This window comes from Grus americana, chromosome 5, assembly GCF_028858705.1.
Source record: "Grus americana isolate bGruAme1 chromosome 5, bGruAme1.mat, whole genome shotgun sequence".
NCBI classification, from domain to species: domain Eukaryota; kingdom Metazoa; phylum Chordata; class Aves; order Gruiformes; family Gruidae; genus Grus; species Grus americana.
The window spans coordinates 53,503,338-53,520,232 of NC_072856.1; the positions used below are offsets into that span (position 1 = coordinate 53,503,338).

At 41.6% G+C, this 16,895-nt stretch overlaps 1 protein-coding gene across 9 annotated transcripts in view; it reads right to left on the reverse strand.

Moving 5' to 3' along the window:
* ITPK1 (inositol-tetrakisphosphate 1-kinase) overlaps positions 1-16,895 on the reverse strand; it is a 153,977-nt gene that overhangs the window by 134,206 nt on the left and 2,876 nt on the right. For 2 of the 9 annotated variants that reach the window (XM_054825806.1, XM_054825807.1), the window contains exon 1: positions 11,924-12,206. The exons of 3 other annotated variants lie outside the window; for them this stretch is intronic. The gene's annotated coding sequence lies outside the window, so the exon portion shown is untranslated. Of the gene's footprint in view, positions 1-9,872; positions 10,000-11,923; positions 12,208-16,895 lie in introns of those variants that run through there. 4 more of the 9 variants (XM_054825801.1, XM_054825809.1, XM_054825810.1 and 1 more) reach the window with 4 other exon arrangements.

Genomic DNA, 16,895 nt, shown 5'->3' on the forward strand with positions numbered 1-16,895 from the left:
CATCTCAATGAAATACTACATCACCCCTAATTATTTTCTCTAATTAGTTTCCAGATAAAAGTAAAACCTTGCCAGGATAATTTTTTTTTTTTTTTTTTAATTTGAACACCTAAATTTTTTCCTTCACCTGAATTCTAGCACCACCATCCACACGCAGAAGTCCTCCTCCAGCCTGGCCTGCATGTCTCCGTACCACTGCCCCAAGGTGGACAACAGACAAACACCACCCCAATCCCACAGGCAGCTCTCAGACCTGCAAGGCTGCAGACCACCCAGCGCCCTGCACCCCCCGCAAAGCACAGCTAACCAACAGCCCAACATCATTGGTCTGACAGTATTCAAGGCCAGCCTTCATTCTGCAGCAGAACTCTCTCCCTAGACCTGGCTTCTAGATAAGACCAGATTCCGTATAAAGTATTAAAGTGCAAATTCTCTGAGCCAACAAAAAGCACTGGCCTGCATACCAGTCAGACATAATGCCAACAGTTCTGATTACTAATTTCAGGTGAGCTTCAGGAGAGCCCCAGGGTGCTTTTAAACCACAGACCCTGCTTACATAGGTGCACTACGGTTTTATTTATATCCTTGTCTTACTTCAGGATATTCAGTCAGAAGTGATGCTGAAAAGATAACACAGACCATTTTGTTATTATTTTATTCCACTGTTTTCACATTGTGGTGTTCTCCTTAGAAAAATGCTAGTAAGGTTATAACTAGACTTTTTTGGAGAGGCTTTCCCTGGTGAAGAATAATTTCTCTACTCACATCCCTAGGAAAAAAAAAAAGCCTACAGACAATTAGGAAACGAAAGAAAAATCTAAAACTGCATTTTTGGCCATTTAAGGCTATGAACCGGGAAAGAATGAACAAGCCCTCATGTCAAAACAAAATGAAATTTTAATATTGTTAAAAGCAGGAACTTTCCTCTTTTTCAACTATTTGCAAGATATTTCACTGTAACCAAGATCCTAACCCACAAAGTCTTGTGTCCTACCTGAAAATAAACTGCTTACAGGTGCTTGTAAAGATAACCTGCATGATAACGTTGCCATTAAACTCTTCCCTCTGCCCATACACAAGAGAACTACAGAGAACATAATATCAAAGATCAAGTTTCTTTCCATTTCTTCCTCAAATTTTACCACTGTTTTGGTGCTAGGATTGCTCAAGAGGCACTTATCTGCCTCTATCCACCTACAGCCATACAGATCTCGTGCTGTAATTTAATGGCACCAAGCCAAACATCACTGGTCTTGCACCTTTCTAGTAGTGTAAGTAGGCACGGCATGCTTACGCTGTCAAGTATCAAACATCTACACTGATGATGAACGTACTAGGAGAATATACGCAACAAGCTGTGGATGAAGCTTGCCATTACAGACACTTCACACAGCACTACTGCTTCTTACCTCCTACCTGGGTTTTGCAGAGATGCTGTGTGAGCTCTTCTTTGTAAGGTACTGCCACTTGAGATGTAAGGCACAGGTCTGCTGCTATATCAGACAGCTGCAAGATTAACACTGCCGGCTTCTATCCTAGGTAAGATCCCAGTAGAACCAAACAGATTTTACTTAAACCACTTTCATGAGGCAGAACTATATGTTAAATCCTCTGGTTTTTTATCATCTCTCAACGTAGGTCCTTATCAAAATAGTCAGTCAAGCAAAGGCATTATAGTGCCATGCTGCTTTACCTTGGGTAGCAGCAATCTTTCTCTGTTGCTGATTCCATGACACTAAAAGCAAAATCAAAATCACTGTAAGTCACTTAATACTTGTACAGAGAGATTAACTGGACTTGTTTGGAAATTAGCCTTACTTGGGAAACTACTCTTCCCACATGCACACATTACGATCACATGAACAGTTACATTCTATCCATCAACTCTTCCACTTGCTATGTACCTTTTACATAAACATGCAACAGATGATAGTTACTTCCCAGTAATTAAGCCACAAAGAAGATTTCCAAGGTGCTCTTGAACAACTAGCTTAGGAGATTTCCCAAGAACTGACATCATGACATAACTGAAGCTACAGAGCACTACTCTAAAGTGGCCAAGCTGTTCCTCTGAAGTTCTCCTTTGTAACAGGAGTTTGTATTTGTTCCATAGGCCCAGATACAAAGGTGTTTTTAAAGAGCTAAAGTTAGAACTCGATTTTTCAATGCAGAGGTTTCCTATGAAATGTGTTTCAAATGAATCCCATCAGTGCCTCAATCAGAACACGTCCCAAAGACAGGAGGCCAGGACTATAACCTCTGCCTCTCACGCTGGCCCTCAGTATTTCAGCTGATGCTCTTTACCCTCCCACCCACCTCACTGCTCTCTCACTTAAACACTCCTTGGAGCAGTGAGGCTTCTTCCACTGGCTACATCCCACAGGCTCAGGCTCAACGGTTATCCTGACCACTTCTACGTCTCACTCCAAAAGGCCCATCTATCCTACACTCCTTTTGTGCGGAAAGAATTTCTCTTCAGTGCTTCCACACTCATCCCACAGTATCCACTGCTTTCATCTGCTGTTATGAGAAACCTTGAACATGACATCTGCTCATTCTGGGACCCAAAGACAGTGGGCTAAAGAATCCTCAGCCTTCCCGGTCCTTGCCTGAGAGGGTGCTGCAACCAGCCCAGCTACACTCTCTCTCCAGGGATACAAAACAAGGTGGCAGCTGTGGTCCTGCCCTTTCTGTCCTCCATGGCACGGTAGTCTGGGAGGAAAGAGAAAAGCATCTGCTAGGGACCATCGTATCTTTCATACCCAAGTCAAGCAATAGTGAGCTTCTGGATGCCAGTGATAATTTTGGACATTGTCTGCAGAACCCACCTTAAAATACTAAGCTTCTTCTAAAGCAAATTAACTGCCCCCTCCCCCTGTTTTCACTTGGGAGCGTTTAGATTACACTCAACTGCTAGGATGCGATCCAGGCAGTGGTTCATTGCTATATCCTCACCTGTAAAGGAAGACCAAAACAACTGCGTATGCTGCTGCTTGATCACTTGAAAGAAGTATTCTGCTACTTCTCAAACATCATTTCAGAAGACACATCAAATGACTCAATTTTTCAGAATATATGCAGCCTTAAAATCTCCTAGGAGATCCAGGGCCTCATTTAGAAGAGAGAAAAAATAGTTTCTTGGTACAATAGAACAGCAGCTTCCTTTAGAAAAAAGGCTGCAGAGCATACCTGATCTTTTAGTTTTTAAATAAGCATGACAAAACCAAGCTGCTACCCACTTCTGATACAACCCTCAGCCAGCCAATCATTCAAGTGTTTCAGTTTATTATAATTAAAATTGTGTCTAATAAACACAAAGGAGTAAAGACTTCCTGAAGAGCCAGTCCCAGTAAATAACCTGCAGATGTGAAAGAAAATGAATCACTTCTGAGAAGTGATTTATTATTATTTTTTTTAGTTAGCTAGATGAATAAGTTACATAGCACCTTCTTAGATAAGCTGCTATAAGAAGAATAAAAGACTTTTTTAGAGGTTTTTTCCCCAAAGTTCCTGTGTTAGGTAAACTGTTTCATCACTAAACAAAAAACAAACCAAAGAACACCCAAAACATTAGACACCTCCCATCACCTCAGCAGGTTTAGGCTCAAGCTCAAATTTATTTGTAGCTTGCAGATTTTTCGTTTTCCTGTTTCATCAGGTTTTGTGCGCATTTGGAAGATGGCAACTACTCGATCTATCTACAGAGTTACAAGGGCCTTCCTGAAACTCAGGCACCCACACAAGAAGCAGAGAAAAACATAAGCAAGAAAACAACCCTTATCACTATCATTGTCTCTTCTGGACTGGATCGTTACATAGCCTCCTGGCTCCTTCTCTCCTCTTTGCTTTTGAAATGATAGTTTAATTTTCACCACAAATTAAAATGACCAAGTTAGGAAAGTCAATGCAAGAAGATGAAATCTTAGCTTGGCAAAAGACAAATAATCACTTATTCTGTATATGATAAATTGTAAATATTTACTGGTTAAATAGATCAGAGAGAACAGCAGTTAAGAGAGCTACAATTCTTAAAACATGTTGGGGTCCTCAAAAACTGGGTTCAATAATATTTCTTTTATAGAAATCACCAATCAGGAGCAGACAAATTTTAACAACTTGAATTTTTAGTTTTGAATCATGCCTTGGATTAGACAGATGTGAATTAAGAGCTGCTGACAAATATCAAGATTAATAAACACTTTGGCTCTCCTTTGAGGTCCAATGATCTATGAGCAATTTGCAGTCAGTTCAGTCACACAACAGTATTGTGATGGGTTTTTATTATTTCTGCATTTGACTGGTTGAAAAAGTATTATATTGGGAAATTCACTGATTTGCTTAAGTTACAATGAAGCCTACTACAGAGCCAAAACACAACCCTATTTTGTCTGCCAGGCCAATGCCCAATTCAAGACACTTTTCTCTATTCTCTTTCTTGGATCAGACAGTATTCTTGATTTGGAAACTTGATTTGTACAACCCCCACCCCAGTGAATACATGGAATACATCAAGATTTAAACATGTTTCAATTATCTGGAGCTCATCTACGTACTATGACTTTACTCATATTTCAAAGCTGTCTGGGCAGCGTACCTCAAAAATCCCTCATAGTCAAACTGCACGTTTACAGTACAGCAGGAAAGAGCCACCTCTCAGTTTTTTTGAGGCTGCCCTTGCAGGAATGTCTCTGAGTTCCTGAGCTAGGGTAGGTGTCCAACACTGCCATCAGACATTTTGAATAAACAATTTAATTTCCTGAAGTGTTGAAGGGGAGGAAAAAAGCCAGGGAAAGAATTTTCACATTCAAAGACATATAGAGAACGGAAAAACACAGTTAACCCTTTAATAGTTTTTATTTCCTCAAAAGGAAGTCAAGTTTTACTGAAAAAGAATCTTCATCCCTGTTCTTACAGAACACTTCAACAAGTATCCCCTGGAAGCCGAAGTGACTGCTGAAAACACTCGCCCAGTCATTACTGTTTTAAAGACTGAAAAATATTTAACCAAATACACTTTCCAGCACCAGCCTTCCTTTACAGTAATATTAGGAGCACTGCTAGGCTGCTCCATTCTGCCTGGATCAGCCCCAAACAACTGGCAATCCACTTAGATTTAACGGGAGAGGGAATGGGGAGATTTTACATGGACCACATGCATCTTCCAGAAACAAACGTTTTGTGCTTCAGGTTTCACTACCAGCAGCAGGAAATGTGCTAAAAATCTATTCTTACAGGGAGCTTTCACACCCACATATCAGTCAACATAAGAAAAGGTGGCAGCAGCGCTAACAAGTAACAGGAAACTCAAATACTATACTTGGTCCTACAAAAACATTTCAAATTACCCTACCGGATACTTCGCTAGGCCAAGCAGGCATTCAGAGTACTTTCAATGGCATCGTGGTTGCATGTTTTAATTACTACCTACCACACTTTTGATTCCTGGCCATCAATCGTTATCAAGCCATTGCATCTTTTAAGTGCCTGCTTTCAGTAGTTATGCTGCAACAAAGCAAGAACAAACCAGCAAAATAAATCCATGTGTTGATCCCAGGTTTGCCACTGAACTCATGCCGCTGAACAAATTCAATTCCCATCCCTGTCTCTCAGGCTTTCCATTTAAAAAAAAAAAATTCTGAACAACAGGTATCTCCAGTTCCCAAGGAATCAAGCTACAGAGATGTCCAACAGCTTCAGAGGGAGCTGGATAAGGTCAATGTCTACAAGCGTACTCAACTCTCACCAAGGTGAAGAAAACTCAGCACCTTAACAAGTAGGAGCTTGTGAGAATCTCAGCCTAATTCATATGCAAGGATTACTATTTTAGGAATAAGCACTAGTACAAAGAACTTGAACCCTATCTAACTTGTCTACAGAACAACAGATTTCAAGATCTTGATCTTACACATCAGGAAACAGCTTTGCCCCAGAAGAAATCTGTGGTAAAGCTGCCTTAGAATAAATTATTTTGTTTCCAAATTCTTTGCCGAAGCCTCAAACCAAGCATTTTAATTAAGGTCTCCTAATTGCAGTTAGTGTAATTTGGGGTAGGGATCAGGGAGGAAACATGCTCTTCCACAGTCCACTGGTACCAAAGCTGACAGAGGAAGAAAGAAAAGTAACTTTAAAAATACACATTAGCTGTAGTAAATGTCTACCCGTGTTCTCTGGTTTCAGAAACACATTTTTCTGTTTGAAGAAAGCTCTCATGTCTGGTTCTACAGACCTTTTCACAACGGCAAACAGGAGAAACTAAGAACAAAGGAAAATCTGGGAACTTACTTGTTAACATACGAAGAGCCACAGCACGTCACACTGAAGGTCCAACCTACTCTGCCTCCACTGTGGCTGTTCTCTTTGTTCTATAGCCAAGGACACAAAAGAAATATCCCCAAATACTATTTTTCTTCAGTGATCTCTTGCAATCAGAGCTGCACTGTTTCATTGCCACTGCAGAGGAAAACTTGCCAAAAAGGAATTGGATTAAGCATTACTTTTTAATGGATTATTCGAGACAAATGAGAGATCAAAACACAGCACAAAAATATTGTGCCAACCCCCACCCAAACAATACCTATTGTGAGCCAAGATGCAGCACTACGCTGATCAGGAAACTGCTTAACACAGTAGCACAAAAATAAGAAAAAAGTTTTATTCAGAAAGCTAGTGGTTGGCACAGTACACATGGAAGTGACAGTCTGCTGCAACCGTAATTCTGTACTATGCACCTGAGTTTATTTTACTCAGAGAAGAAAGACAAAACTCCACAATGATCCTATGCCTTTCTCATTCAATCACTCCTGGCTCCTTCCAGCACCATTTTGGGCTCCAAACGTCAGACTCCTAGTTGACTCAAATGAGCACTTACATCCCACCACTCTTAGAAACATTCACAATTAAAACACAGCAGCTGATCAGCATCAATCAAGTAAAGTCCCCTCTACTGTCCAGTACTTTCTCAGGGAGACATGACCTTATATGCTAAAGATCCATGTGGTATAATACCCAGAACCAGCAATAACCTGTAACACATTTCAAGAAAAAGATAGCCGAGAGAGGCTTTAAATCACATTTAGATGAGTAAGATTCACTGTTTTTACTGCAAAAAAGCAAGTCCATGAGAAAGCTCTACCTTGAGGTGCAATGCTATTTGAAAATAGGCAATCCATCACTAGTAAGCAACAAAAGTGACAAAGACCAATGCCCTGTAGCATACATAAGACAAAAGCAACAATCACATTGCACTAACAAAGAAATCAGAAGGGAAACTAGCTAGAGAATTTTTGAAACAAAGTTAGCCCCAAACAAAAGCAATTTAAACTTGGGGATGTCTATGACCAAAGATTTTTCACTCTACTGAATTGTGAATAAAACAAAATTCAAAGCACAAATCCTCCCAGATGCTGAGAACTGGACCCAAAATAGCATCAGAAAGAGAAAGAAAATGGAGCTTCAACCCCCTATCTAGCAGCAAGCCTGTACTTTCTATTCCTCAAAGCGTGCTAAAATTTTGGTTCTATACAGGCCAAGCAAAAGGTCAAAAAACCCTACTCGCTTCAAAATTCACTCCATCCTTGATAGAGTCCCCAGACTTTGATCTATTCCTTGAGACAGAAGGTTACATCAAGATGTCAACCCCCAAAGTCAAAATATAACCCCATACAGTGCTTGTCCACCTGCAAACAGATCTCTTCCTCCTATAGCCCCAGCTCCCACTTGCAGTTCATACAACCAGGAACAGCTAAAGGCATAGCACAAACCGTTTTCTTTCCATAGATTAAACCAGCTTTAAAAGGTGGCAGTTTTGAAAAAGAAAACTACTACTGAGTGACAAAGAGTGCTGCCCAATTTTATCACGTACTCTTTACACAGCACATAGTGCCCCAACCCAACGTGCTGGCAACAGTACTTCTCCCCTTTTACTCATATGCTTTCCCCTTTTCTGTCAGATATAGGGTACAGGTTAGCAACCACCATTTTGGGTTTTTTCCATCATCAGTCTTTCATCAAAATAGCAGACTTGGTTAGTTTCTTTTTCCCTTTCCTCCCTCACATACACTTACAACACACTTTTACAGGAGTTTTCTTTCAGTGCTCGAAAACTACCAGATTGACAGCTCCAGTGAATTAAGCTCCCTCTTTGTCGGCAAAACAGGGGCAGCACCACAGGCAACCTCAGAACAAGCTCCCTGTATCCTCCTCTTCCCTCCAACTAGCAAGAGTATCTGAGTGCTGAGCTTCGCACACAGCTCTGTCATACCAGGGGGCCTTGTACAGAGTCTCTGATAATGCGGTTTACCCAGGCTATCTCACAGGACACTGATGTTAAAGCCACACATGATGGAAACATCATGAGTCAACACATTATCAGCATGTACCTGTGCCAGACAGCACAGTAACTCTAAAACCATGAGGGTGGTCTGAGTGCATGCAAGTCTGTGCTTAAAGACTGGCAAAGAGAATTATTTTAGACAACAGCGTGAAAGAATGCTGAGTTGAAGAAACACTTAAAGCCATACTTGAAACTACAGAAAGGCAATGTTAACTGAAAATCAACAGTAATACCAGAAAAATGCAGCGCTCACAATATCAGACAAAAGATGGGTGCAGATTTTATCTGAAAATGAACTGTACATTTGGCATAAATGCTATAGAGACAGAGCTTCTGTTACTATTGCAGTACTAATTTGTACTTCACTCTTGGAGAGTGGTCCTCTGCTACGTTACCACTTAACCTGGTCAGGCAGCAAATGTGGCTCTGCACATTCTCCTCTCTTCAATTACAAGAGGGTCTGGGGTTCTACAGAACCCTCCACTGTTGGTTGTAAGTACAGATTAGCATGCATGAGATGAAGTTAGAAGATGGCTCCTAAGCTGTACCCAGGTTTTAGTTGTTCCTCCTCCCTCTTCTGCAAGCTTTTTATTTTTAGCAGGAAACTCTTTTCTCTTTGGGGAAGAACTTTTGACTTCTGAACTTCTTAAGACATCTGGACTGAAATGACGGGTTTTTTTATTGGTCAAGAACCAGAGTGTTTGAATAAAATGAACATGTATTTACACTTAAAAATAAGTAATGTCTATTCCTTTATGGGTTTAAAAAAAAAAACAACACAACACAGCAGAAGCAACTTTATATTTGCTCATGTTTTACTCACAGCAAAACTAGAGAATAGCCAACACGTGGTGATAGGCTCCTTACGTTCCTGTGACGTTAGGAATAAAAGTGAGTTCAAAAATGCATTAAAAGGTTTATGTGGAGCAGCTCCATCTGCGGCTATTAAACATGGTACGACAGACAACTACTGCCACCAAAGTCTGTAAACCAGTGACTGAGAGAAGGCAAGAGAGTCTGCCAAGGGGAAGGTGAGCACGTTTGCTCTGTGCCTCATACTTTCTCTTAAACATCTTCTACAACCATCATTCAGGTCCTCAGGTCTATTTGCCTGGCCTCCCGCTCTTCAGCTGACCCATCAACCAAAACATCTCCGAGCAGTTAGGGTCTCTGTTACGAAACAAAACATACTGATGAACTTGTGCAGCAGTAACCTTGCCATTACCCTGTGTTGCCCTCTCACCCTGCAAATGGCAGCAAGGAGAGCCCATCTGCTGCACTGGTACCAGACTTCAGGTGAGAGCAGACAGAGGGCTGGATCCTCAGCCTGTGAAATCTCCTGAACTGAGACAAGTTTTTGTAATACAAAGGAACAGCATGTTCCTGAACAAAAAAAGCATCTATATGCAGCTGTATGACATGCAGATAGAACTAAAGAGTAACAATTATCAGTATTTACATTCATCTCTGTGGTTTATTTTTTAACTACAAAGAAATAACCAAGATTTTCACTGAAACACACGTTTAAGAAATAACATACCCGACTGTGTTTAAGTCGTCATTGCTGGACTCACTAAAACATAGTATATTGCTGAAACAGGCAGTGTTTCATAGCCCACCTATACAAATGATGACGCTTTCCATCCTCGTAGTAAAACCAGGCTGACAAGATAAAGAATAAGCCTAGTCATTACAGCAATTCTTTTAACCACGAAAGTCATTTCAGAGCGGCAGGGAGAAAGGACTGCAGTGCTGTGGCTGCTGATGGCACAGGCGTGGCATGTCTCAAGTGGACCTTTATGATATCATTTCCTTCCAGCGCCATTAATCACCCAGGCATCACTTGTTCTATCAGCTATTAACCAGTTGCCCCAACACGCAGATAACTTTATCAAGGTTAAGCAGTGAGAGTCATTACTAAGCACTACAACATGCAGTGCCAAAGGCCTTGTTTCCAAAGAATCCTCTGAACCATTTCCTTCTGCTGTAAGAAAAGACATGACACTACTACATGTATTTATCCGTACCTAACATCGGGGGGAAAGTTACAGAAAGTAGAAAAAGTCACCAGCACTTTAAAACACACGATTTCAGAAAACGACAACTATGTTGCTTATGGCCAAAACATTCAACTCAAACCAGGTCTCGTAAAGCACTTATTTTTATCCCTCTTCAAGGGGGAGAGACTCCCTCAACACACATGCATGTTGACAAGGAGGAAGAAGAGCATGTGAGGAGTGTAATCAAGAGTGAAAATAAACCTTTTTTTTTTTTAGGAGGAGGAGGAAGGACCGATTTCAAATTCTTCTAAGCAAGCAAGCATGATTCAGCAGTATATGACAAGACAAAAATGAGACACATTATAAATCTTCACTAGCTGGCATCCGAGGGGAGAAGATTAAACAGCTCAACATGAACTGAGCTTGCTTCCACATTCTGGGTCTGGCTCTGCCAATTACTTTCCTAAAAGCACCTTTAGATCTGGAAACATGACTTGATCAAACTCCCTGATCAGACCCCAGGGAGCCCTCAGAGAGACCTCGATGAGTGCACACCTTCCTGCCCACACAGGCAGTAGCCTGGCTGTGGGAAAGAGCAGACTTCAGCTTTGGTTCCCAATTCAGAGGAACTGCTTGACAGAATTTATATGAGTGGCAATCACACCCCAGCCAAAATAGCCAAAGCACTGCAGTTGGGAGGAAAGAGAACTACAACTAAGGAGATTTTACTTGGAACTAAAAGACATTCCCCCTCAATGAAACTCAGTCATTTTGAAAGCCATTCTTAAAGCACATGGTTGTCCTCCAAATACAATTTCTCTCTGCAGAGAGAATACTAACTAGTATTTGTGTAGTATGGAAGTACCAGTAGTTTCCTCCTTGATCATATAAAGGGCATAACTCCTTCTATGGAGAGTTAAATTCCATCAGTACAAAACAAACCATTGTTTTGAGGACTGAACGCTGAACTCAAAAATGAGAAAAAGAAGATAACCAGACAGAAGAAGGTTTGTTCGACAGCACTACAGCACAGATGTGCCCAGCACAGGTGCTTGCTTTATCTATTATCACACTTATTTTAGTGTGTTTCACATGCTCTGCTTCCTTGTTTCCCTGGAACACGTTCAAGAACGTCACCTCACCAAAGCGTCAACTGTTGAGATGAATAGCACATTATCTGGCCAATATCAGGAGATACACTGTCAATCAGTGCTTCTCAGACACAGTACATTAAGGCAGAGCAAACACTTTGTCATCTCTGACACCTCTCTCATGTTGAGCTTATATATTCGAAAAAGCTGCACACATTTAGACTGCAGCCTAGATGTCCTGAGCCATGACTCCTGAACTAGTAAAGGGACTTCAAACTACTTAATGTACACAGTAAACTGTTTCTCAGGCACCTTCTGCGCTATTACAGATTGGACCAAACCAGGGACAGCAGTGAACTCGGAAGAGTTCAATATCTCTGGCTTGAAATGGGACCACAGGTCCATGTCATTCCCAGCACATGTGTCCAAGCCAGTCTTAGAAGTCTCAAGCAACTAATTCCACTGCCTACCTAGACAATCACAGTATCTTTTCCACTTACCTATCATCCCTTGTTCTTGGCACAGTTGAAGCCCACTACTTTTTGTTGTACCTATAATGGAACTGCCGAATACACTTTTTTTTGAGGGAGGTGAAGGTAGGTGGGTGGGGTTTTTTCTTTTTTTTCCCCCCTACAACAGCTTTTTACAGTGTCCAAAGATCCATCTCCAGCCTCCTCTTCTTTATGTTGAGTAACACAGTACAACACACTGTATTTTCAAGACCTCCAATACTTCGCACTGCTCACTTTTGGGTACTTTCTAGCTGATCTGCCTTTTACTGGAAATGACATGCCCCAAACCAAAGGCAGTAGGTGAGTCTACTGCAGCAGCAGCCTTATCAGTGCTGGGCAGAACAGAGGCATTACTTCATGTGCTTTCAGGCTCTGTTCCAACTTGTGTACCCCAAGATGACATTTGCCTTTTTTTTTTTGTTTGGCAACACCTTCAATTCACATTCAGCCTGCAATCTGCAAAAGAATGCAGACCCTTCTCTGAAAAGCTGCCACCTGACCAAGCTTATTATTGTTCCTTGCTGCATATCAGTCCAAACAGGTTGTGGTAAAGGGATGTACCATAAGGAGGATGCAAACTTCCTGCACCTGAGGTAAATGATTGCTAGATCATGAAACCGAGTCGCTATGAAAGGGTGATTGTTACAGTCACTTCTGTTGCTGAGCGGCTGCCCTCCACGTTCCCATGAAATGGTTCTGCAAGCATAACACAGCAAGCTTTTTGTGAGAAGGATGCCTACCAGTAAGTGCTCTCAGAGATTAAGAAAACACACATATATCCAGTTCTTCTGGGATGTAAAGTCTTCTCTACAGACTACTGGAAGAAGGAGCAGGAACCCAGAAATAGTGAACTTTTCCGCCAAGAAAATACATGGGGTTTTCACTACTACCTTCAACACTTTTTCATGGCTTAGTGTAATTTCTACCATTAGGGTAGTTTTAAGTCTTTGTTAGAGCTGATGTCAAAGAAACTCACCCACCCATCCGGCCCCCAGTTACTTCTCATGATATAGTATTTCAGCCTAACAGAAGCAACAATGGGAGCTATTGATCAACACACATATGTTTTATTTTTATGGCTTTTAAGGCTGTAAAAGCTAACTGGCACAAGCCAGACATTTAACAAAAGTAGTATTTAGGGGTTTTTTTTGTTGGGAATTGGGGTTAAAAAAATCCCCATAGTTCTTCCTGGAAAAAAACATGCAATATACTTCATGGGCTGCTATATAAAGAAACAGATTAATTTAATACCCTCAAACCAGCATTATTCTTCAATCTGTCTTAAAACTTGTGTTTAGGTTCTTGTGCACAGGCCATGGCACACAACAGACCACAAATAAAGTTTAGAAGAGAAAGAGCCATACAGATCTACAGCACTGACAACAGTGTTCACCATTTTATGGATGATTTACTGAACAGAGCAGTTTCTCATATGTGCTAAAAGAAGGCTTACCTATCACAGAAATGAAATGGGCAGAAGTTGAAGAATCAATTTAGCTTAAAGAAAACAAATAAACCAAACCAGTTTGAGTCACACAGAAATTTAAATTAGGCATACTAATATTTTGGTAGGGGAAAAAAAAAATCATTGATTGCTATGTTCAGCAGATCAATCTGGTATCAGCATCAAAATAGCTTCATCATAACTCATTAAAGCAAAAAACAAAAAAACCCAAACCAAACCACCACAGTGGCCTGTTATACCCAAATGTTCTTCGACACGGGTGACACATGCTCTAACAGGAACTACATACCCAAAGAAAAGTACATTCCCTTGCATAAAACCAAACCCAAGACCTGCTGAACTGATGCAGGTAGCAATTCAAGAACATGGTCTCAAGTTTCAGAACAGTCCTCAGCAGTACACAGCACTTGGGAACCCAAACCAGACCAAGAAGCCTTAGCTGCCTGTGTGTCAATGAATGCTATCAGTTTGTCATGGATGATGTCCCAAGAAGGGAAGATGACAATTTGGCTTACTCACTAAAAAAACAACTGGGCTTTACTAGAAGGCATTCTCAATCACCTCACTTCCATTTTCTTCTTTTGTGGGCAGAATTTGATTTTCTCAGAATTTCTATAATTTCTTGAGAACTTTTTCCTCCCAGATGCTCACCCTGCTTTTAAGAGAAAAACCCAGCACAGTAAAATCTGACCATAAATAATCCAGACATTAAGATGTCCAAGCACAATTCTTCTGTCTGTCAAATTGCAGGATTTATCATGACACAGATTACATCTTCAGGCAACTCTTCAACTCCTTTACTATTCATTTTCTACAGGCTATAAAGAGCAAATTCTGACTCATTATGTATATATCTACACAGAAAAGCTACCACATTACCATGCAAACTTACAGGTTACACATGTGAATGCTTTTGCCCAAAATAACTGAGAAGTAGCTTATAATTCAGAATGGGGTAACTTTAAATTATCTCCTCTTGGATGAAGCATATTTCACTATCGCTGTAACTTATTCATGTTGCCATAACCTTACTGCCTTGCATCTCTGTGGTGCCCAGAAGAGACTATATTAACAGATAACATGCAGAACAACTACCAAGGAAATGGAGGCTTTTATAGAACAAACAGCCATTTGTAAATGGCTGCACCTCACTAATCTGAACTGGTGCCAAACACACATAACTCATTTTCTGAGCAGATATATGCATGTTTCTGTACTACCACCACCACTCCTCATATGGCATAAACAGCAGTCTTTTATTCACAATGTCCAGAGAGACCTGGCAGTACATCTACACATATTTTACAAAGGGATAACATGGGTATCCAAGAGTCTTAACCACCGTCTGCAATTCACACCACAGCTCTGTCATCTCCATAATGGAATGGGACATCTTCATTTCCCTAACCTTGTATTAGCGCTAGTGCACCTGCATGGTGACAACCATTCCAAGGTCAGTGTGATGAGCAGGGAATTGACTGGATTTAGAGTCTTTGCCAACTGCATAACCACTAAACCCAGCTTGAGACAGACAATGTGAGCAAGAAGCTAGAGGAAGGAGGAACTGTTCCTTTCAGCAGTGGCAGGGACACATGACAATGTCAGAATTATGCAATTACATCACAGGCTCCTAAATTCTCAGTTAGGAGTCCCTAGAAACCTTGTCTTTTTGGCAGGCTCTGCATTTTGCCAATAGCCAGCTACCTAAAGTTCCAAGGCTGTGCAATCACCTTGGTGGAGCTGAACATAAAGGCTCACAAGAAAGTCTACTTGGGATGCACAAACCAGACATTTGCACGCTGCAGTCCTGTAAGAGGCCCCAGTCAGGGAACTGCAGCTGCAGCATATATGCTAGCATGCAGATAATGCCAAGTTCAACACAAAGCATGGTGACTTAGCAGCTTTGCTCAAAAGCACAGGACAACTTGGCAGTAGTAGCTTCTTAAATTGCCTCCTGACTAATAAATTCACTGAAGAGATAAGAAGCCTGTACCGAATGCCATGTTCCACACAGAAGAGCTCAATCCCACATCACAACTCAAATAGGAATGCCCTCTTATCAGCAAGGCTGAGACAGAGACTGTCTTCTCCCCACTGAAACTGCAATGATGCACACAGAGGAACATAAAAGTCTTATTCCACCAACAGCTTACGTAGAAAGCAGTTGCTGGGTGGAACTGAAAACCGCTGTGGGAAGCGGAGACCAGAACTGAGGACGCACCTCTTCCCAAAGGAATGACCCTGCCACGGTACTACAGACATGCACAGAGGATGGCTATCCTGGCACTGAGGACAGAGCTCACATTCCTCTCTATACACAGCAGCAGGTTCAGCTAGAGGATCAGAGCAGACCTGGCCCACCTTCAGGTTCAGTCTCCCTTGGGAGACACCAGGTGCAGGCTTGAAACCAGGCTTCCCACTTGCCAGGCAAGTGCACTGTCCTCCAGGTTGACAGCTCCCAAGGTACTATCCAGGGACCACTGATCCTCTGCAACAGGGCTGTGAAACCACACTGCCTTTTTGCTCACCACACCACTCAGAAGCCTGAAAAAGATGTAGAAGCATTAAGGGCTGCAGTGGGCTGTAACTCCACAATTTGAGAGGCAGATATCACCACAGGCACTGCTTTCATCTAGTTGGGCTATACCTGGAAGGCACAGCCAAGGCTGTTATGTTCTACGAAGAATACGGCTCAGGCAGGACATATCTAGTGTGCCACAGTGAGGACCAAAAGCACAAGCGAGCTCAAAGGCCTGTGATACAAGGATGATTACCTTGTGGATACAAACCTTAGGCAAAAGCCCCAGGACACTGCGTTCAGGCAGGACAGCTGCCACGAGTGTCAAACGTGTTACCAGAACTTTAGATAATCAAGTGAAAATTTTAAGAAAAGAAGGCAAGTGACTGTAAGTTCTCCAGTAACAAAACCTGGAAGAATTCAGATGCCAAAATCTAACAGCGAAACCTACTGAAATTCAGTAGCCTAAGTTAGATTTCAAACATGAGGAAAGTATTTAAGGGAACTGCCTCGTCTTTGTGGAGCAGAACCCTGGAGGCAAGCCTGCCTGTGCCCCAAAGCAGCACCATAACTGCGGTCCACTCACACTCCCTCACATCTCCTTTCAGCTAGGACAATGTAACAACTTTTCAGCTTAGGAGTGCTGCTGGAGACAAAACCTGGAACCACTCTTAAGCAAGCTGTTCAGCACTTAGACTATCTCTCAGAGGATGGTTCAAACAGATTTTGAAGTGCCTGTCCGTGATTCCTTTAGGACACCAGTGCTTTGCACTAGAAGTGGCTGCATTGGCAGATGGCAAAGAAATGAAGATTTTTCTCACCCTAACAATACCACTCATTAAACCCAGCATGCTTCATTAGGAGGCTTCTCTTACTTTCCTGGATTGTATAACTGCTTCATTGCAAACCCGTACAAACAAAACTGAACTTTGTAGTCATCCAGAAAGTATATCCCCAGGCAACAGGCAAATAAATTC